General features: G+C 45.3%; 1 pseudogene across 1 annotated transcript in view; it reads right to left on the bottom strand.

Moving 5' to 3' along the window:
- Positions 1-26,577, bottom strand: part of LOC144280868 (NADH dehydrogenase [ubiquinone] 1 alpha subcomplex subunit 1 pseudogene) — a 220,776-nt pseudogene that overhangs the window by 165,370 nt on the left and 28,829 nt on the right. Inside the window, exons 2-4 of the transcript XR_013349298.1 lie at positions 24,329-24,448; positions 9,690-9,902; positions 9,407-9,566 (exon numbers count right to left, since the gene is read on the bottom strand). The product of XR_013349298.1 is annotated as an NADH dehydrogenase [ubiquinone] 1 alpha subcomplex subunit 1 pseudogene (transcript). The remainder of the gene's footprint in view (positions 1-9,406; positions 9,567-9,689; positions 9,903-24,328; positions 24,449-26,577) is intronic.

Below are 26,577 nucleotides of genomic sequence, written 5' to 3'. Positions count from 1 at the left end.
CTGCCTCCAGAGGTAAACATTTGATGAATACCGAATGAATAAATGAAGGGAGAGACAACTGAATCCCTCTCCCCTAGCCTCTAGGCTGTTCGGCTCACGCTGTCCCTGGGCCTGGAGAAAATGATGTGGAGGCAGGATGATGGGATTCCTCGGGTGCCCAAGCTGGACTGGACGGACCATGACTGGGGAGAGATCAGGGCCCCCAGAGAAAGGTGTCCGTGGTCAGGAACACACAGCAAAAAGGCAGTCATTCCAGTAACAACAGCCAATACTATTGAACACCTACTGTGTGTGGCACTTTGCTAAGAATTCTCTGCAAAGCGAGCCCTTTCATCCTCAAAAGCACCACCCCTGGGGCACTGACTCCTGTACTCCTACTTCCCAGGCTAGACACTGAGCTTGTGCAGCCAGGAGCCCGCGGAGCGGAGGTGGGTCCCTCGCCACGCCTCCTGGCCTCTCCCCGGACAGACAGTCCACGGAATCGAGCAAGCAGCACGGCCCTGGGTGGGTGGCTTCAGAGGAGGGCAGGCGGCGTGTCGCAGCAACCCGCACCCGTGGGAGGACAGCATTTTGCTGTGCTGCTGTGGAACCGGGCAGGGGAGAGGAGAGGCGGGGGCCTGGGGCCTGGGTTTGCTCCCTGCTGCCCATTCAGCTCATCTCCCCACTGCTTGTGTGCTTCCTGTCGATTAGGGCTGAACATGGTTTAACACTTCTCCCTTAAAAGCCAAAAGAGTAGCGGTTCCTGAAGGCTCAGTCGGTGAAGCATCTGCCATTGGTTCAGGTCATGATGCCAGGGTCCTGGGATCGAGTCCCAACGTGGGGCTCTCTGCCCAAGTGCCCAGTGGGAGCCTGCTTCTCCCTCTCCCTTTGCCCCTCCCCTGCTCATGTTCTCTCACGCATTCTCTCAAATAAATAAATTAAAATCTTTAAAAAAAAAAAAAGCCAAAACAGTAAAAAAACACACTTGGGGGATTTGTAGGATGACAGTGACAGGGACCTGAAGTGTGCCTTAGCCAATCTAGTCAGTCCCCAGAATGGCTCCACACAAACAAAAATAAGGATGCCTCTCCCCAAACAGGAAATTTCATGATCAAATACCACAAGCCCGGATGGTCTGTCTGTGTGGCCTTGCCTGAGGCTCTCGCACCCAGAAGAAACCATCAAACAACTAGCGGGAATGGTCTTGGTGTAAGGTGCCCAGCCTGGGCCACCTCCTGGGCAGGTGGTTACCTGGGCACCTTGAGCTTTTGTCCCCAGAGAGGGGGACACTGAGGTTTGCACTGGTGACAGAGAGGTGAGACCCCCACCTGCCTGGCCCAAAGCTACTGGCCCAGAAGCTCTCCATTCTTCTGAGCACTGAGGGCCAAGTTCAACTTGACCCCTCCACCCCAAGGCCACATCTGTCCTCAGGGTGACGGCCCATTTTTCAAAGCTGTCCAGAGAGGAAAACATGCTCTAGATGTGTGCTTTCTAGAATGACAGCCACTAGCCACATGTGGCTATGTACTTTTAAATTTAAATTAACTGAAATAAAATGTAAGTTTAACTCAATTCCTCAATCATGTTAGTGACTTTTCAAGTGCTCAGTAGCCACACGTGGCTTGTGGCTGCATATGGCACAGATGTAGCACGGTTTTATCATCGCTGAAAGTTTTGTTGAATGTGTGCCGGAGGCTTTGGGAAGTCACAAGAAGATACCATGTGACCTCCACAGGTCCTCCGAGAGTGCTATGTTTCTGACTCCTCTGCTATCACTGTTCTTTCTAGCCCCCCAAGCAGGCCAAGATGGGGGACCAGGTTAGGAGAGGCCTGCAGCAGTTAGCAGACAGGATGCGGCCACCAGACACTCCACAGCTGTGTGTGGGGGGGGGAGGGGCACATTTCCAGGAGGGGCCTATGGTCAGGGACAGAGCACCATGGCATGCAGGCCTCTCTGGCTGGAGCAGGAGCCCAAGAAGCTCTGGAACCCCACACACGCTGATCTTCAGGTATCCAACAGTAAGGGTGGCGGCCACCTCAGAGGGCAGACTGCCCCACCCCGGTTGTCTGGCACCAAGAACCCTGAGATTGGATGATGACAGGAGGGGCACTGGACAAACGAGGATTCCCTATAATGACAGAATCTGAATTTTCCCTCAGCCAGGTTGAGGGGGTAATGTAGGGGCAGGGTGAGCTTAAAGCGGATCTAATATAATTTAGAGATTTAGACAATAAAGGAGTGTTCTATTTTTGATACCTTAGCACTGTAGACTGATATGCATACCCACAAAACAGATCCGTTGGATGAGCAGAGAAATTATAGGGGAGATGAGGGATGATGGAAAAACTGCACAGGATGGACAGATCTGCTCTGAAAATCCTCATCATCATTTCCAGAGGTGACATGAGTGTCGTGGCTGTTGAGGCTCAGCAGCAGTACACAAGAAGCCATCTGCACCCACTGTCCAGAGGCACCCCTCCAGGGACCAGCCTATGTGCTCCATGAGGAGACCCCTCTGTGGTTGCTCTTTGCCCTCCCAGCACCAACCTCTGCTTAATACTCTCAAAAATTAAATGTTTTCATTTATTTTAAAATCAGAAGAAAACCCAAAATATAATGAAAATGACTATGTAATAATAAATCCAGTTTGGAGAACATTCATCTTTATACCAAGACAGTCATAATACAGTCTTACATGAGGGAAGGGCCACGAAGGCTAAGGCACCTGTAAAGGTCACTATGCAGCCCTGAGCTCTCGCTCCTTATACCAGAAGCATAAAAGGCCGCTCCACACAAAGGGAAGAGACATCCCCTCCTAGTTGACCTACAGATTGAATTTCAGCAGTGATTTCTCGTACCTCCCTCTGCATTGTGCAGGTAAACCCACTGCAAAAATAGTCACATCTCCAGGCATCTCACATTTCCAGCCTCCCAAAACCCTGTGGCCATCTGTCTGCTCTGCCCTCCTTAGCGCTGCCTTTCTTTCTCCAAGTTGTCTTGTGATTCCAAGGAGGCTGCTGGAGGTCCAGCCATCACCTTTGCATTCCACACAGGAGGACAGAGGGAGGTAGAGGACAAAAGGTTAAGCCTCTTAGATGTCAGGCTCCTTCAGGGAGCTTTCCCCAAATCCCCACTACACATTGCAGCCTATGTGTTTCATCGGCCACTCCACCTGCCTGTCTGAATTTTCCGCCTGCAATGGCGTAAATGCGGCATGTAATGTAAAGGAGCTGGAGGAGGAAGATGGAGGGATGCCATGAGGCTCTGAGATGGTGCAAAGCAAAGAACACACAGAAGGGGACTTAGTCCAGGGTGGAATTACAGCAAACACCCCCTGCTGAAAAAACCCACCCTGTCCTCATGCATCCTCATGGCCCTGGTTGTGTCACCAGATGATGGGGTCATGTGGAAAGGAGGGTGTGACAGGTCCACCTTCTCCGGCCTTTGATGGGGCTGAATGCTGTGAATAAACTCCACGTCCTTGGAGCTGAAACTTTTCTACCTCGGCCATCCTGCTCTTTGCTGGACCACTGCCGAACCTCTGAAGGCCAGTCTGGATGAAGCCCAGTCTGTAGCCTCAGGGCTGGAAGGGCGTGGTCCTGACTCAGGAGCTGACTCTGGAAAAGCCGGCTGCAAGGGAGGGCGTGAGTCATGAACCCAGACATAGCTGGGATTCCTGGTCTGTGCTCCGGGGTGGGGTGCGGGGGAAGAACGCTAAGCTTGGACTGCTCTCCTTCTAGGCAGGAGGTGCTACAGGATGTGAGGGCTCCCGCCTCCCTGCACCCGTCCCCTGGGGCGCTGAGAGCGGCCTGACAGTATTGGGCTCAAGTCTATTTCACCAGAAAGATATAAATAGGAAAGACCCGGTCTGCTGGTTCACCTCCTCGTCCCTGGGCCAAAGAACCAGACTGTCGGGTTCAAAACGAAGTTCCTCTCCTTACTAGCGCTGCGATCTAGCCATCTCCCCTAACCTCCCTGTGCCCCAGCTTCCTTGTCCGGATGATGGGGGGCGATGACGATAATCTGTCACACAGTTCTGTGAGGACTCCAGAAGATCATATTTGCAGAGCATCCAGAAGAGTGCCTGGCACCAAGCAGGCACTCAGTAAACAAAGCAGTGTTTGAATTATCATTATTTTATTGGGTAAATGTGAAGTATTTGCTAACGCATGAATGAAAGGAAATCTTATTTGACTATTAATACCAAAGTCAAACAAATGGCTTCTCTCCTTTTGAATGCCGTTTTCCAAGTTGTTCAGGGCTCTTGAAGCCACAGTCTCCTCCTGAGAGTTCTGATGAGAGCAACGTGGTTATTTCACAAAGTAGATCCTGATCCCAGCCGAGCTAAGCGACTTGTCCTGGTTCCAGTCATGGGACTGAGAATGCTGTAAAACATCAATCTAGCTGTCTTCAGGAGCACTCTGTTGTGGAGACTGCTTGTTGCCTATCCTACATCCATTCTCCTCTACTTCCTGTGTTGTCAGCAACTGCTATGTTGTCAGGGGCAGCAATGTGCCTAATTAAAAAGCCGCATTCCCCAGGCTGCTTTACAGATACGGTGGCCAGTAAAAGATATAGGCAGAAAGGGTAGGTTGCGGGTTCTAGGAAAGCTCTTTAAAGGAGCCTGACACCTAGGCTGCTTAGCCTTCTGTCCCCTACTTTCCTCTTTCTTCTTGTGTGGAATGCACAGGTGATGGCTGGAGCCCCAGCAGCTCTATTAACACCAGAAGACAACTTTAAGGAAGGAAGCCAACGCTAAGGAATGCAGAGAAGAGAGATGAATGAACTGGCTGCCCACTGACCTTTGCACTGACAGCCCGCTTCTAATCTTTTTCTGTCTGAGGGAAAGTAAGCCTGACACTTGCTGGGAGCACGGCTATTTTGTAAAACTTTCCTTTCTATCTACCTAAATTGATAGAAACCCATGCATCCTTCTCACACTATGTAAACGTCCAGGAATAACAGCTAAAATGACCCATTTATGCCATTGCTAAAAACTCCAGTATTTTAAGTATGATAAACTTTTGAAAGGACAGCACGGAGGGAAAGGCTAATGCTAAAAGTCTCTGGGGAGAAGCCCTCCCTTGCAGGATAATGGATCCTAAAAACAAAGGATGCACGGGAAAACCGCCATGGATAACATTTGCCATCACCGTTAGCTTTTTTGATTATACAAAATGCAAGGAAACCGGGTGTTTTTTGCTTTTCTTTAATCAGAGGAATCATCTGAGACCAAACAAGCCTCCCAACCACTCCTCCTTCCTGTGGACCCAACTTCCTTCTGATCCACTGCTGGCTTCCCCTCGCCTGAGCTCTGTGGTCTAACCAGAACCCTGTTGAAGTTGTGAGGAGCCCAAGTTCTGCCCTGAAGCACTGGGCCAAGCACACCACTGTCCTGCCTCAGCACTGCGAGCAGAGAGGGTCCTCTGGATTTTGGCACAGGTTGCAGTTGCAGAACAAAACCGCCCACAAAGTGGCACCATTTAGAACAGACAAACAATACAGCCATGCTGCACATGCAAAGCCTCGACTTTCAGAAAGGAGATGTATGAAGCACCTGATGCCTTATGTTGGCAGGGCAGTACCACAGAAGGCTGACCGTGTCAAGGGACACAACTGGCATTACTTCTGGATCCCTGTAGAATGAGTGTGAAGATTCAGCTCCTGAGGCACTGCGAGATCTTGGATATCTTCAGATTTGGCAAGGAAAGGACATGTTATGCTCACCCTGGTTTTAGTTTTAAGTGTACCTTACTTAATATTTTCAAAATGACTCAGCCCCATATACTGTGATGATTCGCAAACAACCAGAAATTGACAGTAGCTGGCCTTAGACAGGAAGCGTGAGTACAGCATCCAGCTGCTTCCACCCTGGAAGCAGGTCCGCGGCCAGTGGTCCTGGATTCTCTGGCCTGCCATCCCATTCTGCCGGATTACAGAGAGCACCCTCCTGGTCCCCTGCTTTTCCTGACTCTCCTCTTCTGATGGAGGTGAAGGTCCCGCCCCCCTCTGCCAGGCACTCCTCAAAGCAGCTGCTCAGCCTGATATACCTGCCTAGGACTCCTGCACCTTGAAGAAGTTGAGTAATTGGCCATCCTTCCTATCTTCCAGGGTGGGTATGTGTGTGTGTTGGGGGCTGAGGGGTAAAGGAAATGCACAGAAATTTACTACCACGTGGTTGGGCTGAAGACAAGGGGAGCTGTCCCCACTGTGATGATGGGGACAATAGAAACCATGATGGCCACGATGACGGTGACTTCTAGTACTCTGGGTTTTCCAGGAGAGAGCCATGAAACATTTCCCATTTACCTAATCAATAAATATCTTGCAAATGCAGAACACAACACAGATGGGATCTCACTTCAGGAACCCAGAGCCAATTCTTTATGGATGCCCACAGGGCCCAGGGCCCGGGTAGAGACGGAAAGGTGTCTGGGTCTATGTCTGAATCTGTAATCGTGTACTTAACAGCTATCAAGTCTCACTATAACCGGTGTGCTAATCATCACGGATCTTTACAAGGACCCAAGAGGCCAGTACTATTATTAACTCCCTTTCACAGTGAGGAAGGTGGGACAACAAGAAGCTATGTAACTTGCCCAACATGAGGGCAAGCTCTCCGTATGGCAATAGACGGTGGGGACCATGCTAACCTCTTGGCAAGAGGGATAAAAGCCCAGGTAGGGGTCCTGATGAACGGTGTGGAGTGGGAGATGGGGCCAGCAGCAATAGGCCAGTCTCGAAGCTCAGGGGGCCATGACAACAGGCCACCAGGCCATTTCCAAATATCATCAAACTGTCAGCATTTTCTTTTTTGCTGCAGGTGTCCTTTTAAAATATCTGCTCCATTTCTCTTGTAGTTTGTTTCTCTTTTTAGTCTTTGCCTGCATCCTCATTAGAATCAGCATCTTTCTTAGTTGGAAAATATGACAAAGCAGCACATCATATTAATGAATGCTCTATTATTCAGACCTGCCCATGGCCTTATTTCTGGCCTTTTTAAATGACTCTCCTGATTATAAAAGTGATTCTGTCAGTTCGCCACAGGCTTATTTCTCTTGGGTAAGCGGTAAATTGACTTCCAGCATTCATACGACTGCCTGAATTCTACATCAAAGAATACAATCAAGGTCTCAAATAAAATCAACCACCTCAAAACTACTTCCCGACGGCGCTTATCCAGGGGAATTGAAGACTCCGCCCGGTAACAAACACACATTGACTCCCGGTGTGTTCTCTGAAATGGGGACAAGAGAGAATGCTAGTGTGCATAAGCCACCACAACACTGCCTAAGGCATTTTGCCTTTTGGGGCTCTTCTCTCCAGGAAGATGGCATTTCTCTGAGCGCTTACAAAGATTACTCACCGAGAGAGAGACAGACTGGGCTGGGCTCCCACCTCGGAAACCCCTGTTGTCTGCCTTGCTGAGGTCCTGACTTGATCCGGAGACTGTCAGCCTTGGAACTGCCACTGATTACATTGAAATCACAAGATCTTGCTTGGGAAAGTGATGTCACTAATTCTGGGGCCGCAAGCCCACATGCCTTGAGAGTCCAGGTAAGAAGGGAAGCTGATAGAGCTAACGTCGATGGGGGCTCCTCTGTGTCCAGATGCTGTTGGAAGCCCTTGGCAGATGCTTACTCTCTAAGCCCTCCCAGTGGCCCTCTAAGGCAGGCAGTGTCATGGTCCGGAAGCCCAAGGCTAACAGAGCCTTGCAGTATTAGGGTTCAATGGGGCCCGTGATCCAAAGAATATAGGACCCCATCATAGTGATCAGAATACAAAAAAAAAAAAAAAGAAAAAAAAGAAAAAGAAAAAGAACCCAAACACCAATCCTGGGCAGGCCAACAGAATTTGAGAGGGTTGGGGGTAGATTCAAATAGGATGCATTTGGCCTTAGAGCCACCAGCCTACAACTCCAGGTTTGTTTTTGTTTTTGTTTTTGTTTTTGTTTTTGTTATAATTTTTTTCTTGGCATTTTTCTCAGTTTATAAGAGTAAGGTTCAAGGGAGGATTTCTTCCTTGGAATCTGGCTCTCTGATTTTAATGTGACACCTTCCCACCCCCTACCCCTTCCCCGCTGCATGCTACATGCATAACGCCTGCTTTGAAGCTCAAGCTGTGACCCTTCCGGCTCCCACTTGATGCCCCCCGCAGGTGTCACATGGTGGGACACTAGATGTAGCTTTAACCCTGGGCTATCCCTACCCTTCATACACTCTGGATTTTTAATTTAACAAATCGCATGCTCAATCAGCTCTGTCAAGGCAGACCCTAAAAGTCAACTTCAGCCGAAGGGGAGGGTCCGGTGTAAGGACCCCTTAGCAAAGGGGCTTCACAAGGACACAGAAGAGCTGGGACTGAAGCTGGGAGCGGGAGGGGGGTGGTCACCAAACAAGGGAGGCACCCAAAGTTGATTTTCAACAAAGACCAAACAGTCAGATCCTCCTGGAGGGCCAGCCAGCCACCATGCTGTGCTTGGGGGCAGATCGCTTATTCTCTTAGAGCTGCTCCAATTATAGAAATCTGGTGCTGACTCATTATTAACCCAGAAAGCCCACACACTCAAATGACTCTACTGAAAAAAGCTCCCTGTCATACCCTGCCTACTGATGTGCAGGTTTTTAAGCAAATTCAAAAAATGTTTATCACAAGGTATTTATGACATTTTAACCGTTCATTTACAGTAACTAGAATGACATTAAAAAAAAAAAAAGTTTCCTGTATTTTACTTGACTGTAAAGCTAAGCCTCTTCAGAATAGTAACAGGCTGAGAAACACATTATCAAGGTCATATCAGGCCTCAGGGACTCAACAACCCAACCCTCACCCTCCCCAACCCCAGCCCCTAGGCACCAGCCCCCAGACCCCTGCATATTTTCTTTCTGATTTTACTACAGTTTGGGACATTCACTCGCAAGCAAAAAGAAAAGGCATAAAGTAAGTTCCCAGAATCATTCATATGCCAAAATTCTGCCTCTCTATTGTATTTCTTGCACTTAAAAACTGGGCAGCTCAGACCACGCGGCCAGAAACTTCTCGGGGGCTGTCTTCCCTCCACCTCTGAGAAGCGGAAGCTGGCCCAACCTCAGTCCCCCTGGGTGAGCACCGATTCACCCACCTCCATCTCTGAACTTCACTGGGGCTCCAGAGCGGAGTCTGGAACCGCTTAGCTTCCAACCGAGCATCACTGCCTCTTCCAGGACGACAGTGTAGCCCGAGTATGGACATTCTCCCAGCTAAGCCCTGAGACCGCAGGCTGAAATACAGTAGCGATGGGGCGGGGCAGACGCAGCAACTGCTCTAAAATTAGGGACCCTCAAAGTCTCGAATGCAGTGTCCCCTCCAAGATGCAACAGCTTTAACCCATCTAGACTCTGAGGCAGACGGCAGAAATGATGGCAAAAATGACAGAGACGTACTCACCAGGGACAAGCGGCTGACTCCACCTTCCCGCCGCCGGGGCCCCGAAGGTCTGAAGCAGACACCGACTCAGGCACAGCCCTTCTGGAATACCAGCCCGCGGCTCAGCAAGCACCAGCCATGCAGTCACTCTTTCCCTCCATTCCCAATGATGTCCACATGACTGAGACCAAAAAAAAAAAGAAAGTAAAAAAAAAAAAAAAGAAAAAAGAAAAAAAGAAGGAAAAAGAAAGAATAAAAAAAAAAGAGTAAAAAAAAAAAAGGCAGAAAAAAAAAGCGCGCACACCTCAGTCTTCGTTCTCATTGGAACGAGATGACTCATGCTGACTCACAGCCACCACTTCCTCTCCGACATTCTCTTCATACTTGTGAGCTGGGCTGGTCCCGTTCCCAGGGTCTCTGCAGCCCTTCCTGGAAGAACAGTCTTCTGACCCTGGCAAAGCGACCCAGATGCTGACCTCATGTGGAGCCCCCCAGGGTCGGGGCGGGGGCGGAGCGCCTACAGAGGGGAAATGCTTTATTTAGGAGATCTGAACCACAGAAAAATAAAATGCATGACTCTCATGTGCATTTGAATTTCAAATATACACTGACATTTTGTAATATGTTGCAACGCTCCTGCTCCTACGAAACTCTTGCTCTTTTCAAGGCATTTCAGAGAAGGCAGGAGAAGGGGATATTGCCTTATTCTCTAAGGAGGTGGGGTCTACATTGCCCAGGCAAGACTTGTTTCAGTGCATGGTTTCTTCTGCATCTCTTCCTCTGACATAACCTATTCGTGGGCTCTAAAATCATGATCTCTTCAAAGTTGTTTATTAGGAGGGTGTGTGCTCTGCTTTGGGGATTAAGTGACTTACAAAATCTTTTCTCTCTGTCTTTTAGACTGCAAGATTTTGCCAGACTTGAATATTAAAATCCCAAGAAATGAAATGAAGGCGTAACAATCGAACTTTTAAAAATTGTCGGTGCATGTTAAGAGGCAAGAGCAGAGAGTAGTCTCTGCCACCCAGTTTTTCTTTGGAATGATCCCGGGGGTGGGGCAGTCTTCCACAGCTTCCTGCATTTTTCAATTATGAGAGACTATGGAGGAGAGCAGGATCCGCGTGATGCTCAGCTGCCTCTCGAGAAGCCCAGAAGGGTGGCTTGATTGCATCAGGACAACCATGGTTTCTGGAAGGTCACACACACAAGGCCATGAGTGAACACTGGAGCTCTTAAAAACACGTTTTGACTTAATGCCTACTGCTGGGTAGGCCACACTCTGATACCCCTAAAGGATACAGAGAAAATATGGAAATTACATTTTGCTGGATGACAGGAGACACAGGCAAGCCACATGTGCAATGTGCAGTGGGCCTCACTCCGGAGGGGTCAGAAGACTCAGTTTCCATTTACAGCGAAGTTCATCTTAGGGGAAAAAATACTTGTTCAGTATTCTATTAGGTTCTTTTAACAAGACAGTCGTGGCATTTTCTATCAGGACCAAGTGCTTTGACTTCCCTTGAAATCTGCAGTGTGCCAACTGGCCAAATACTCTCATTTCTTGCAGGGATTTCTTTCCCCCCAGGAGAGTGGAAAGCCTGTTGGTTTTCTGGAATTTAGGGATGGCTTTGTTGTGCAATTCATCGCTGTGTTTTTCTCTAGGGGAGAATGGGACTTGGGGACACCAGCCTCATGAACAGCCTGAAAACAGGGCTTTAGCAAGGCTGTGTGTCATCCCCAAGGGACATCTTGTACCCGGTGGGGACCCAGCAGCCATGGGAAGTCTACACCGATGCCAAGAGTCCACAGGGGCGTAGGCTGTGATTTTTGTCCTATATATAGAAAGCCAGACCTTATTTTATTTATGAAGACTTGTATTAAGTCAACTCATTAGTCCCTGAGAGGGAACTAAAAAATAAATATTAATTTTTAAAAATCACCAGGAATAAATTAAAGAAATTTGAAATAATTGGGAAATGTAGGCTCCACGTGGTGGCCACACCCTCCCGCTGGAAGGACCCTGCCAGAGGCCTCATCACTTCAGCCGTGGGTTTTCCACAGTAACACTGTTACAGCGAGCCTTTTGGAATATTCTAGAGCAAGGCCTCAGACATGAACCTGGGTCTCCTCCTAAAGCAGCAATTTGGGCCGTCACCGTGGAAGGTCACTGGAACTGTATTTGGTGCTGCATTGAATGATCCTATGAATGCTGTCTTAATTCCTGATTGCACTTCCATCCAGAGCTCTTCTCATTTGAGCTGGGAAGTAGGGAGAGAATATTAGTGAGAAGGGGGAGGCCATTCCCAGCATATTCATAAATAAAACATTCATTAAGGTGTATCAGTAGCACTGTCTCCCATAATTGTTAATACGGAATGTTCTAGAGTGTATTCTCTATCAACTGGCTAATTTCTGCATACTCCATCAGAAAGGAAACAATGGTGACACTCTAAACATGGTGAAATGGAAACAATTTTTAAATGTCTACGTGTTCTTTTGCCAATGAAAATAGCATTGTAAAAATTTAGGTTTCATTGAATTAGTACAATAAACAAGTTTCACTCCAGAAGAGTGCACAATCTGAGGACAGTGCATTCTAGCATGTCATGGGATTCTCATGAATATTGATGACTTACATTGAAGAGTATTTGTTATATGTTAGTAATTCTCCTAAACATGCACAGGTATTCACAATCTCTGATCCTCAAAATCTGAGTAAGGTCATCCCCACTTTCTAGCAAGGAAACTGAGGCCCAGAGAGAGCCAGGAACCTGCCCAAGGTTGCAGGGCTCAGATGTGCACTCAGGCTGCCTGGTGTCAGAGCCCACATTCCTAACCCTCAGGCCATGTGGAATTCCCACAAAAGGCTTTTCAAATACTTTTTACACACACATCCTTTCACATCATGGTATAGTCTCCCAAATTCTGCAAATGTGTGTAAGGGAGATGTGTTTTCTAATTGTTTGAATGGTAAATCAAAATCTGAGCCTTGGAGTGACCTATCCCTTACAACATTAAGAGTTCCCACTGATGGAGAGAGTGAGTTAGAATTACCCACCAGCACATCCCAAGAAGTACATGCCACCAATGCCTGGACAGACAGCACTATTCTCGATCAGGGACATGAGTGCATCAGGGAATGTCCTTCATGATCCTTCCATTATTCGAGCAAACAGGTCTCCCCACTACCCTGTTGCTCAGGAGAGAATCCATTATTTCCTTCTTGCAAATCCAGCACCACCCTTCACTCTATCCTCACTTCTTTCCTAGGATTTTGTTCTTAATCAAATATAAGCCTCTTCTCTCCTTTCCTGTCTATGGGCCTCAACACAGGCTCCAGTCACTTCCATCTCCCACATATCTCCCCTGGCTTTGACCTCATGGAGTAGATCCATGATGCCCCCCGTTCATCTTATCCCTCCCCTGTTAGTCATAGTCTTGACATTTGGTTGACTCCATACCCAGGGCAGAGCTTTGATTAGACTAAGCAAAACAAGGGAATGTCATCCCTTGTCACCATGACTGATTCCAGGATGGGCTCTCACATCTATGCCAGCTACAGCCTGGCTACTTTTAATCACATTGATAGGGTAAGGGGTGCCCAATGGAGCAAAGCCCAGGACTATGGCCATTGTCTCAGGGATGACAGGGAAGAATGCCCAAAACTCAAGAATCTCAGTCTTACTCTGAAGTTTCTGAAGTTTAGGAAAGGGTATTATGAGGAAAGAAAAAAAAATATGGAAAATTGGGTGAACTCAGACAACAATATATAATTGTATAGGTTGTACACTGTGCAACCCCAGAGAGTAAATTTACATAGTCCATGATATGCACAATCCTATGTGGCGGGGCTCATTGTAGTACCTACCAGGTGATACCTCCCCAAGACCATATAGGGATCCCACAGGCTGGGTGGTAAAGAGAACTGGGAGGAAAAAATAGAAGAGTCTGAATCCTGTTTCCCCACAGAGGAAGCATTTCCCACCCAGAGAAGCATTACTACTCATTCCAGGGCAGCCCAGGGATTCTGAGAGCAAAGGAGCACCTGTGATTAGAATGATGGGATGTAAGAGTTTAATTGGCAGTGCTGTTGTTTTTTTCCTTCCATGGTGGAAGTTGAACTTGATGGTGCATCTTAAGTTAGATGGAATATAGCCATGAGGGTGGATGAGTTCATCAGACGAATGAGTATAGAAAAAACAAGTAAGAACTGAGGCCTGGGGTGCCGTGGCTTTAGCAGATTAGGGGGTGAAATGAGCCAGCAGAAAGGGATGGTGAGGGAGGATAGGGGACCAGGGACCAGCCAGGTGGGAGGGAAGCAAGGAGAGTGTAGTGCCTGAGGAAACAAGTGAACACGAATGCTTTCAGAGGAGAGAATGAACACTCGTGGAAGCATGGCTGTGTGGCCACGGGGGTGGCGGCTGGAGAGCATCTTGCATTTGGTGAGGGAGGTCCATGTGGGGAGGAGCTGGTGAAGATCTGAAAAGAGACAAGAGAGAAAAGGGGAAGACGGGTGGAAGACAGTGAGGAGAGACATCACTTTCTGGAAATAGCTAGAACTGGAGAGGGAAATGAGGTCCAGAGAAATGTCCTTTGTTGTTGTTCTTAAGAGAAATAACAATTTACCGGGACACTTACTGATAGAAAACACTTACTACAAAGGGAGATCGTAATGACACAGGAGAGGACCAGAGGAAATTTGGTGGAATTGGGAAGAGGGACTGAACCTAGTGCTCAAGGGCAGGCCTTGGCCCTGGGGAGGGTTCCCCTTCCACAGCACCGGATACCAACCAGTCGAGGAGGGGCTACTACGGGCATGTTCCATACGCTCTGGTATTTTCATCATTTGTAGCAAAAGTGACATCAATTTTTTAAATGTAATGACAAGTAGTATCTGATTACAGTCTTTCAACTAAAAACCTGAAACAACTACAAATCCAACTAAAAGTCCCCTCTGATGAAGAGGTGGTGTTTTTCACTAAGGTAATGAGGATGGCTGAGAGGGATAGAAGAGGCAGGATTTGGAAAAAGAAGAAGATGCATGTGTTTGCAAGAGAGGAAGAAAAACACGAGAGAGCAGTGTCTACGGTGGCACAGGTTGGATGGTGGATGAAGCCTCGCTTCCTCAAGAGGAGGTTAGTGTGAAGAAAAAAATAAAAAAGAGGAGGTCAGTGTGAAAATATCAATGAAATGGAGTGTACCTCGTCATGGGGGTGGACCCCACGGACTGACTTCCATGGGGATTAGCCTCTCTTTGCCCCGAGCTGGGGGAGGCCAGCTGTGCTGAGTGGGCTTCATTGAGGCCGCACTTGGAATGCAGAGGTACACTCTGCTTCAAAATACCCCCCAACACACACACACACACACACACACACACACACACACACGCTCTTAAGATCCATCCAAATTGTGCATGCTTATATTTATTCCTTTATTTATTTATAAGTGTTATTCCATTGTATGGATATACCACAGGTTATTTATCCATTCACCTGTTGAGAGACATATTCGGCTATGACAAATAAAGTTTCTGTGCACATTTGCATACAAGTTTTTGCATGGATAGAAATTTTCATGTGTCCATAGTAAGTACCCAACAGTGGGATTGCTGGTTCATACGGTTAACTGTATGTATATCTTTATAAGAAACTGCTGAATTGTCTCCCAGAGTAGCTGGACCATCCATTTTGCATTTCCACCAACGCATGCCTGAGAGACCAGTGCTTCTCACCCTTGTCTGCACAGCTATTGTCAGTATTTTTTAAGGAGGGAGGATGGGGCAAACGGAGAGCGAGAGAGAGAATCTTAAGCAGGCTCTGCCCTGAGTGAGCAGCCTGTCTCAGGGCTGGATTTCATGATCCTGAGATCCTGAACTGAGCCAAAATGAAGAGTCCAACGCTTAACTGACTGAGCTGACACTGCCAGACATTTTTTTGGGTGTGTAATGGGATCTCCTCAGGGCTTTAATCTGCATCTCTGTAATGACAAATGATGTTGTGCGTCTTTTCATGTGCTCATTTGCCAACTGTGTGTCTTTTTTGGTGATATGTCTGTCCAAATACTTGCCTCCTTTTTAATTGAATTGCTTATTTCCTTACTGTTGAGGTTATACCTTCCGTTATACATTTGGACGCAAGTTTTATTTGTTTTAAAGACTTATTTATTTTAGGGAGAGAAAATGTGTGAGCAGGGGAGGGGTAGAGGGAAGAGGGAGAGAGAGAGGGAGAAAGAGGAAGAGAAGCAGATTCCCCACTGAGTACGGAGCCTGATGCAGGGCTCAATCTCACAACCCTGAGATCATGACCTGAGCTGAAATCAAGAGTCAGATGCTTAGTGGACTGAGCCATACAGACGCCCCATGGATGTAATTTTTAAAATCAGGTATATGATTTGCAAATATTTTCTCCAGTCTGTGGTTTGTCTTTTCATCCTCTTCAATAGTATCTTTTACAGAGCAAAAGTCTTCATTTTAATGAAGTCCAGTTGATTAATTTCTTTCTTTTATGGATTATGCTTTTGGTCTCATATCTAAGAAAATTTTGCCTAATGCTAGGTCTAGATATTGAATATTTTTCTCTTGTTTTCCTCTAAAAGTTTTAGTGTTCTACATTAGATCTATGACCAATTTTAAGTTGTTTTTTTTTTTTTTTTACAAGGTACACAGTTTAGATCAAGTTTCCTGATCAAAGTTCTTCTTTTTTTTTGGCCCGATGTCCAATTATTCCAACACCCTTGGTTAAAACACTATCCTTCCTCCACTGAATTGCTTTTGAAAGTTTGTAGAGTATCAGTTGGCCTTCTTTGTGTGTCTCTGTATTTGGACTTTCTGTTCTGTTCTGTTGATCTATGTATCCACCCCTTCCCCAATACCACACAGTCTTGGCTACTGTAGCTATGTAGTAAGTCTTAAAGTCAGGTAGTGCAATTCCTCCACCTTTATTCTTCTTTCTCAAAATTTCTTTAGCCATTCTGGCTTCTTTCTATATAAATTTTTTTTCTATATAATTTTAGACTCAAGCCCTCTGTATCCACAAACTATCCCACTGTTGGGATTTTAAACGGAATTGCAAGAAACCCATATATCATCAATTTGGGAAGAATTAGCATCCTTTCTATGTTGAGTCTTCCAGTCTATGAACATGGTATGTTTCCCCCATTTGTTCAATTTTCCATGTATAGGTTTTATAGCTTGGTGTCTCCTCTATATGAGGTAGAAATTTTAGAGTCTAGTTTTGGTTTTTCCCAATAAGTTCTTTTATCATCTTCATAAGGCCCCAAATTAAAGAATCCTAGAGGTGTTATTTTACAGATAGCTACTGAGACTTGATGCCCTCACCCTATTAGTCTTAAGATTTGGATGCTGGTTGTGGGCTGAAGCACATAATTGCCCCTCACTCCTATCCTCCCCTCTTTAAGGGATTTATGACATGTCATTATGCTCAGTGAGCCAAATGTTATATCCTAATGCCTCCAGTTTACTAATCATCCTCCTTCCGGGCCATTCTTTTCTCTCCTCCCTTTTGCCTTTGCTCTGGGCTATTTGCCAAGATTCCTTGTCCAGATTTCCAGATTTCCCCTTCTATGTTTCATTAAAAGACTCCACATCCCTCTTGCCCTGTTGGTGGGAATGCAAACTGGTACAGTCATTCTGGAAAACAGTGTGGCGGTTCCTCAAAGAGTTAAAAATAGAGCTACCTTACGACCCAGCAATTGCACTACTGGGTATTTACCCCAAAGATATAGATGTAGTGAAATGCCGGGCCACCTGCACCCCAATGTTTATAGCAGCAATGTCCACAATAGCCAAACTGTGGAAGGAGCCTCAATGTCCTTTGACAGATGAATAGATAAAGAAGAATATATATATATATATATATATATATATATATATTACTCAGCCATTAGAAAGGACGAATACCCACCATTTGCTTCCACATGGATGGAACTGGAAGGTATTATGCTGAGTGAAGTAAGTCAATCAGAGGACAATCATAATATTGTTTTACTCATATGGGAAATATAAGAAATAGTGAAAGGGATTATAAGGGAAAGGAGGGGAACTGAGTGGGAAAAATTAGAATGGGACTCCTAACTCTGGGAAATGAACAAAAGGTTGTGGAAGGGGAGGTGGGTGGGGGGATGGGGTAACTGGGTGGCGAGCACTAAGGAGGGCACTTGGTGGGATGAGCACTGGGTGTTATACTCTATGTTGGCAAATCAAATTTCAATTAAAAAAAAAAAAAAAAGACTCCACATCCTAGCCCACAGGACCATTCTCCTGGGCTGACACAAGCAGTTGTCATAGTCATTCTGCAAGGCCCCATAGGCACTGCCAGCACCTTCATGCTCCCAGTCATGGAAATAGGAGCCCTGGGCTTTCCTGTCTGTCATCCCCTCCATCTTCCTTATGTCCACCTAACAGTGTGCTAATAGGCTTTCCAAATATAAATGAATACAACAAGCCCTGATTTGTAGTGTTTATTGACTTCTCTGATATAAACTCTCCCTCTAGTGCTAATTTCAAGCTACCAACATGATGTGACTGAAAGTTAGTTGGGAAGAAAGGCACAAATTAGCTCTTTCAAGCTGGGACAAGCCACCCTACCACTGCATCCATCCTTCAGCAAACATCCTGAATGTCCTTGTCCCTTGAATTTTTCATACAGTGACTAACTGGTCACCTATTCAGGATCCTCAAGAAGGTACTTAGTTCTGCATTTGAAAAGGGTTAGATTAGACCAATTGTTCTTAACTTTGGGTGCACAAAGACCACTTTGGGGGTCTGATAAAAGCCACACATGATTCTTAAGAACAATAAAATACACACAATGCAATGGTTTGCACACAAAGATCGTTTGTGCTAATTCTGGACTCCTCAGGTATTCAGGCATGTTGGGGTTGGAATTGGTGGACCAAATAATCTCAACAAAAGCATACTCCACTTTCAGCCTTATGGTTGGCAATGATTCACACCATGGCTTGAGGTGACATCTGACAAATTAGTAAATAATAGGTGCAAAAAGAATCCAGATTCTCAAGTTTGCATCTATTTCTCTTGTGAATTAAAATATGAAGGAACCTCAGAACTGAGGATATCATGGCTGATGGCATGGACCAACAACCTTGTGGGCATCAGCTTTCTAAGAAATAGCAGCCTACATGCAGTGCAGAGGGCTATTTCTGAATGCCAGCTAGAAACTCTGGCCATGGGGAACTGGAGCTCTGACTTCTGATCTATACTGCAGGGAGTATGGGCACCCAGGGCCTTTCCAAGGCAAAGTTCAGGCAGATGTATAGAGTAGTGGCTGTCTTCCTCAGACACAGACACTCATCTCTTGGAAACATCAACTCAAATAAATCATATTCTCATGTGTCTGATTCATTCACTTGGAACAAGATGCGCTTCTGCCAACACCACGACAGAGCCAGGAGCTGTATCATACAACTGCTCAAGGTCAGTCCTGGCACCTCATCTTTTACCCCTAAAAAGCACCATCTTAGACTTAAACTGACAATCTCAGTGCTGTTCCTGTCACTGCCAGGTGGTAAAAAAGAAAAAAAAAGGAAAAACTAAACACTTGATATGGTATTTCTAGAACTTTTTCTAATTAAAATCATTTGTGAGCATGGATTGCAATTTGGGCAACTCATTTTTGCAGAGTAATGATATTCTTATTACTGGTTATTTAGTCCAACATTAAGTACTTCTGGGAAGAGATCTTCTGGAAGGGATGTAATTAAGGTCATGTCCATTGACCATAAGATAAAGGTGGGCCTGTCCTTGTCAGGTAAGCTTTTTTATTTTTATTTTTAAAGACTTTATTTATTTGACAGAGAGAGAGAAAGAGAGCAGAAGCAGGGGGAGCAAAAGCAGCAGGTTCCCTGCTCAACATGGGGCTCAATCCTAGGACCCTGAGATCATGACCTGAGCCAAAGTCAGATGCTTAACCAACTGAGCTACCCAGGAGCCTTTAGGTAATCCCTTTAAAAGCAGAGATTTTTTTCTTGGCTGCAAGCAGAAGAAGTCAGAGACTCAAAGCACAAGAATGCCCAGGCTGAGGGCAGTCTTTCTGAGCTGAGATCCAGCAAAGAAACAGGGACCTCAGCTCTACAGCCACAAGGAACTGGACTCTGCCAACAACTCGGATGAGCATTGAAGTGGATTTTCACTGAAAGGCTTCAGATAAGAGCTCAGCCCTGATGACACCATCATTTCAATGGGTGAGAGCCTGTGTGTAGAACCCAGAGAACTCAGACTTCTGACCAACAGAACTATGAACTAATAAAGGGGAGCCATTCAAGGCACTCACTTAGCATTAGAAAACTAATACACTCAGCCCATTTGCACATGAAGGCAAAAACAGTTCCAACTTCACAGAGCTACATGAGAATTAAAAGTTAATAAATGTTAAATGCTTACATAATCAGGATGATTTCTAAGTATCTGCTATTATTCATAAATGCCGTTGACTTGGTAAAATGCCAGGTATGTGTGGTTCATTATTTGAAAGTTTTCCTTTCAATACAATATTTGAGTCATGGGATATAATCAAAAGTCTAGAATTTTAGGGACACCTGGGTGGCTCAGAGATTGAGTGTCTGCCTTTGGCTCAGGGCGTGATCCTGGAGTCTGGGATCAAGTCCCACATGGGGATCCCCATAGGGAGCCTGCTTCTCCCTCTTCCTGTGTCTCTGCCTCTCTCTCTCTCTCTCTCTCTCTCTGTCTCTCATAAATAAAATCTTAAAAAAACCAAAAGTCTAGAATTTTAAATGAATGAATCAAATACTAAATATGCAGCATCTTATAAAACTCAGTGACTCTGAATGAGCTGCAGGATTACAAAACATTACTTAACAAAGAGACTATAAGAGAGAAGATAGCAGACTGCATGGAGCAAAATGCAAGAAGTTTGGAACTCAACCATCCAACAAACATTTAATGAATGCCTTCCAAATGCTAAGCCCTGAGGAAGGCCCTGGGCCTGACTGGGAAAGACACAGAAAAGGGCCCTATTCTCATGAAGCTTATGTTCTAATGCAAAGAGACAGAAAATAAGGGCACAAGAAAAATACAAGCTAGTGACATGAACTGTGAAAAAATTAGCATAGGAAAGAGAAAACTACTTGAGATGAGCAGGCCATCTAGATAGGTCACTCTGAAGAGATGTCATTGAATTGAAGAATTGTATGACAGCTAGGAGCCAGCCAGCAGCATTCTAGGATGAAGAATCAGCTAATGCCCAGGCCCCCTCAAACCAAAAGGAGTCTGAGGTGCCACAGGACACAAAAGAGGCCACCATGGCTGATGCTTGGTCAGCAACAGGAAGAGAAGATGGGCCAGGGAGGGGCAGGAAAGGAGCTCAGATGTTATGCTAAGTGCAATGAGGAGGCACTGAGAGTTTTATTATTTTTTTTATTTTTTAAAGATTTTATTTATTTATTTATTTATTTATTTATTTATTTATTTATTCATGAGAAACACAGAAGCAGAGACATAGGCAGAGGGAGAAGCAGGCTGCCTGTGGGGAACCTGATGTGGGACTCAATCCCAGGACTCCAGGATCACAGCCCAAGCTAAACACAGATGCTCAACCACTGAGCCACCTGGGTGCCCTGCACTGATGGTTTTAAACAGGAGAATGACATGGTCCAATTTGAATTTTCTAAGACTAGCTCTTACTGCTAAGTGTAAATCACTCATGTAGGACGAGGTGGAAACTGAAGTCCAGTGTGTCCCTTTGGGTCTGGTCTGATGATGACAGCAGTCTGATGATGACAGCAGGGATGGAGAGGTGGGGACCTACTAGAAAAAGGTTTGAGAAGTAATGCTGATGAATGGTTTGGGCTTGGGGGTAGTGAGAGAGAGAGACACATTAATCAAGCATAACCCTGAGATTTTTAGTTTGACCAACTGTGTGGTGCAAAAGGAGGCAGTCTAGGGGAGGGTAAAATCGTGGGTTCTGTTTTGGTCACCTTCATTTGGATGTGCGTATCAGGCAGCCATGTGGAGATGTCGAGTAGGCCTGGAATTCTGGGAAAATGTCAACATTGGAGGCAGATTTGAGAGTTAATGTTCTAGAGATGGAGTTAAAGATATGCTCTGGCTGAGACATAGAGAGGGAGAGAGATCATATAAACACAGGAAGGGATCTGAGCATCCTTGGCCAGTGAGGTTGGAGGAAAACCAAGAGAATTGGTGCTCAAATGGAGAAAGCATTATAGCCTGGTGTTAGATGAGTGCTTGTAAAGAGTGCGTCATCCATGAGTAACTGTTCAACTTCCCATGATATTATTTAGTCCTGGCAAACCCGTTAATAATGTTCTGAGTTATTGTCTGCATCAGCTGTTTCTGGTTTGGTGAAGACAGACTATATTGAAATGTTAACAAGAAAAACATAAAGCAAAATTATTAGGAGTCAAGGCTATCAAATTTCCCATTCTTGGCTAATAAGAAGAACTTATGAATGGCTTCTCTCCATTGTAAACAATGGAGGATGATAGTCTTCATCATTTTGCATGGTTTGGTGTAACTGGGAAGTTTCTTAGGCTTGATAACTGGAAAAACAAAAACCAAACAAAACTCTTAATGTCCAAATAATTCTTTGGTCTGCTGAAAACTTCCAAGAGATCGGGGGAGCCTATTCTGCTGCTATACGTCTTGATTTGGAGCCCAGTGATTTTTTTTTGTTTTTTTTTTTTTTAGCAGTAGTATTAGCTTCTCAATTTTCACTTCATGGACACATATGCCTCAAGCAATCTGAGTTTTCCCTTTGAAAAAGCTCATAATCGAAAATTTGAACTGTATTTTTTTAAATAATAAATTTATTTTTTATTGGTGTTCAATTTGCCAACAAACAGAATAACACCCAGTGCTCATCCCGTCAAGTGCCTCCCTCAGTGCCCGCCACCCAGTCACCCCCACCTCCCGCCCTCCTCCCCTTCCACCACCCCTAGTTCGTTTCCCAGAGTTAGGAGTCTCTCATGTTCTGTCTCCCTTTCTGATATTTCCCACCCATTTCTTCTCCCTTCCCCTCTATTCCCTTTCACTATTATTTATATTCCCCAAATGAATGAGACCATATAATGTTTGTCCTTCTCCGATTGATAGTCAATTGGAAAATTTGAACTGTATTGAAAAAATATGAGCACACTTCCTAATGGCCACAGATGGGTCATTAATGTTGTTAATCAAACATGAACTTAAGAAAGTTCATTTAATTTAGAATGGCTCTTTATGGAAACTTCCAAGTTAAATATCATATGTAATAGGGATCGACCCCAATGAAGGCTTGGGAGAACTGACATGGAAAGCATTTTGGCCTGAGGCTCCCTCACCCCAACCTTACCCAAAGGCACTGCCCACCCACACTGCAGAAGCAATGGTATGGCAGGGTCTGCCCATGTCTTCCTGTCTCCAGCTTGCCATGCACCACTCCCTTCTCTGAACTGCTTCTTTCACTTTTGTGATGAGACAAAGCCACAGATCTGATTAACCCACTCTTCAGCTTCCACATATACACAGCTTCTTGGGGTCTGTGTAGGGTTCAAAGGTTTGTGTCTCGGTCCAACAGACCCAGATTGGAACCTACCTCCCAACTAAGTGGTATTGAGAAAGTGACCATTCTGGGCTTCTGTTCCCTCATTTGTAAACTGAGAATAACTGTGGTCATAGGAGAGTCTTGTCACACCATGTTGGTGTGGATTCAATAATGATGCAGGTGGAGTGCTTAGCAGAGGGCTGGTTGGGCCTTTAGTAAGCCCTCAGCAAGTGGCAGCACTCTGGAGTAGATATGCTGTCACTTTACCTAACAGCCCCCTTTCCTGGTGGACCCTCCCCTTCCCCTTTCATGTGGTACTGGTAGTTCTATCATTCTAGCGTGCCTCACCACCTGTCACACAGTTGGGCAAGTACATCAACTAGGATTTGGTCTGGGTGCATGTTTCTGAAAAAAGTAACAATGGCTTAAGTTGGGACTTTGTTTCTGTCTCAGGTAAAAGGAGTCTGGCACAGGGACCACAGGCTGAAGTGGCAGCCCCAAAGTTCACTAGGCATGGGGGCACCTATCTTTCTGATTAACCATGGAGAATGGCTTTCAACCTCCACGTGACTTCTGGGTCCAAGATGGCTGCTGGAACTCCAGCTAGCAAGTCCACATTCCCCAGATGAACAGTAGGAAGAAGTGATGGAAGATGGGGAAAGTGCATAACACCACTCCCAGCCCCACCACTATGAATTCTCACTGAAAATCCTACGTAAGAATTCCACATGTAGAACTAAGTCACACGGACCTCTCCTAGCTACAATCTAGTCTCAGAAATGTAGTCTTTCCACTGGACACTTTGTCACCTGAAATACAAAGTGTTTTTGAATTAAGCAAGAAAGGGAAAAGGGATCTCAGTTGGCAACTAGCAGTGTCTGCCACGGTATGGGTCCAGGATGAGCCATCAATGCCCTTCCATAGCATCTGATCTATGACATGAGGAAAGAATGGGTCCATGTTCCCAATGGAGAGGCATAATCCTACATATATGGAAGATGTTATTGGCACACAGAGGAACTGAGCCAGGGAAGGGACAGAGTGTGCACAGGAGTGAGGCGGCCAACTGCTCCCTGTTTTGCTTTCATATTTTAGTATAATCCTTTACCCCTCCCACAAGACTGAAAGGTCTTGATGGAAAAATCCTGCCATACCCACATGCACACTCCTACAGGTGACCAAAATGTTTGTCACTGGATGACTGAATGAACAGCAGTGTACTGAAAAAAAGGAAGAAGAAAGAAAGAAAGAAAGAAAGAAAGAAAGAAAGAAGGAAGGAAGGAAGGAAGGAAGGAAGGAAGGAAGGAAGGAAGAAAGGAAGGAGAGAGAGAATACTATTGTCTACAACAAACATATGAATATTTTAAAATATGACGATTTTTTAAAAATTGATCAAGGCACTCACAGTTTCCAACAGGATGATTTCACAATTCCATGTTAGAAATCGCAACAAGGAACTTGCCAAGTTCAAGCAAGATGGTCATCCTTGAGCTGTCTCCCTGGACACTGGAGTTTCTAGACAGATCTGCAAAACAGTAAAGGAAAACACCATTGAAGACTGTGTATCTTTCTGCTCAGTTTGTGCTTGAAAAATGATTGTAAAATACTTTCATTTTACCTAGGAGGCTTCTTAACCTGCCCCAAGGAGGGTAGTCTTCTTCTGATGTAGTTCATGTAATGTTAATTTTTGTTTTTATATAGTTTTTGCTTTGTTTTCATTTCATAGGTGATTTCATCCACTGATTACTCAACTAACAACAGCTCCCACCAGCTTCTGTTTAACATTTATCTGGTTAATGGTGAAAGAATACATATTAATCAAGATAGCATCTGCTGGTCAGTGTAACCGGGGTTTCTTTTATCAGATGTTCTTTTTTTTTTTTTTTAAGATTTTATTTATTTATTTGAGAGAAAGAGAGAGAGAGAGAACAAGCAGGATGAGTGGCAGCAAGAGAGGGAGAAGCAGACTGCTGAGCTGGGAGCCTGACAGGATGGATTCCAGGATCATGACCTGAGCCGAAGGCAGATGCTTAACCAACTGAGCCACCCAGGTGCCTGCCACTCTTATATCAGATGTTCTTAAAACTGCAGGGAAAGTATTAAGATCTTGAAATCATGTATGTCTTCTATATAAAAAGTTCATACAGTCTTTATTATAAAAGTTATAAACACTGGGGATAATCTAGACAATACAAAGGAGTAGAGACCATTCATCCCACTTCCTAAAGCCAAGCACTATTAATGTTTTGAAGCATTTCCTTCTGCTCATTCCTGCTCTCTCCCTTAATCTTCTAGTCTGTTTACATAGATGTATTCACACTGTATACATAAGTGTGCACTGCTTTATTTCACTTAATATTACAATGTGAGTATTTTCCTCATTATTAAAACTCCCTAGAGCCTAGAGTGGGGACCATTTTCAGGCTAAAGCTTCCATGGTCCTCAGTGGGATTGTCCCACCACATCTTCAGTACACAAAGGCAAGTTCACTCCAAAGTTGTGGGTCTGCTCCTCATCCACTGAACAGAAACCAGAACTAAGACAGTCACGGAAGGCAGGACATGCCCAGACTTGTTCAGCTGCCCACTTGCAGGGCCAGTTTTGTTTGCCTGCTAAGCAGCCTTACCAATACAGAGGTTCTTCCCTGCAGAAACACACACCAGCTTTGAACTAGGGATGTGTCCCGAGCCGCAGCAGGGAAAAATCTAGACACAAGAAGAAAATAGTAAACTATGCTAGCAATTGCAAGATGAGATAGTGGGACTGCTCTTTTTAATTTCCAGAAGAAAGAGTTGTCTCAACTCACACTCACCTCACAGCAAAGGTACTCAGCATTTGCACCCATGTCTGGAATGCACAGCAAGTGGGCTTGAGACTGCAGTGAGCTCTGGATTTGGATGAGGGGAGACAGCAGCTATAGCAAGCTGAACAGTCTCTGGCATTGACCCCAGAGTGGATCCCCTGCCAGGCTCCCTGGGGTCTGATTTGGCTTTTGTGAAGCAAAACATCTTTTTTCCAAAAACACAGCAACATGAGAACAGGTTCTGCCTATTTGATCACTTCTGTATCTCCAGCACCTAGCACGTGCCTGACACATACTGTACCATTTGATACAGTTTACCGAATAGTGACTTTTTACAAACTCCCTTAAATGTTGACAATTACAACTCAATTTGAGTTCACAAGCATTTTTTTGGGAAGGAGCCAATGACTCCAAAGATACATACGTGCTTAGCACTCTTACTGGGTATGGGTCAGCCTTCTCAGCTCACTGTCCCTTCATTGACCTTTTCCCCATGGGGAAGTGAGCTTGGCTTCAGCAAAAGAAGAGCAGATGGATGGGGAGGTGGACCCCACGTTGAGAACCAGTGGTATAGGTGATCATTGACAAACTTCTCTATTTCAAAATATTGCTTCAGCATCCCTGCCCTCCAATCTCTTCTTCCCTGTTTCTTATCCCTTTACCTCCCTCTAGTTCCCAGGACTGGGAGCTCAGGTTGGTTGTATTAGTGCTATACGCAAGTCATGTTAAGAGTTAAATGTATCTTCAGTGGGCAGACCTACGGGCAATTTATATCTGTTTATTTCTGGAAAAATACAATGACAGTTAACGACTTTAAAAGAATACTTTGGACCAAATGTATGCTCCTAAGT

The sequence above is a fragment of the Canis aureus genome, chromosome 12 (genome assembly GCF_053574225.1).
Source record: "Canis aureus isolate CA01 chromosome 12, VMU_Caureus_v.1.0, whole genome shotgun sequence".
Classification (NCBI taxonomy): Eukaryota; Metazoa; Chordata; class Mammalia; order Carnivora; family Canidae; genus Canis; species Canis aureus.
The sequence above is the reverse complement of the archived record's forward strand: the minus strand, read 5'-3'. Positions and strand labels throughout refer to the sequence as shown.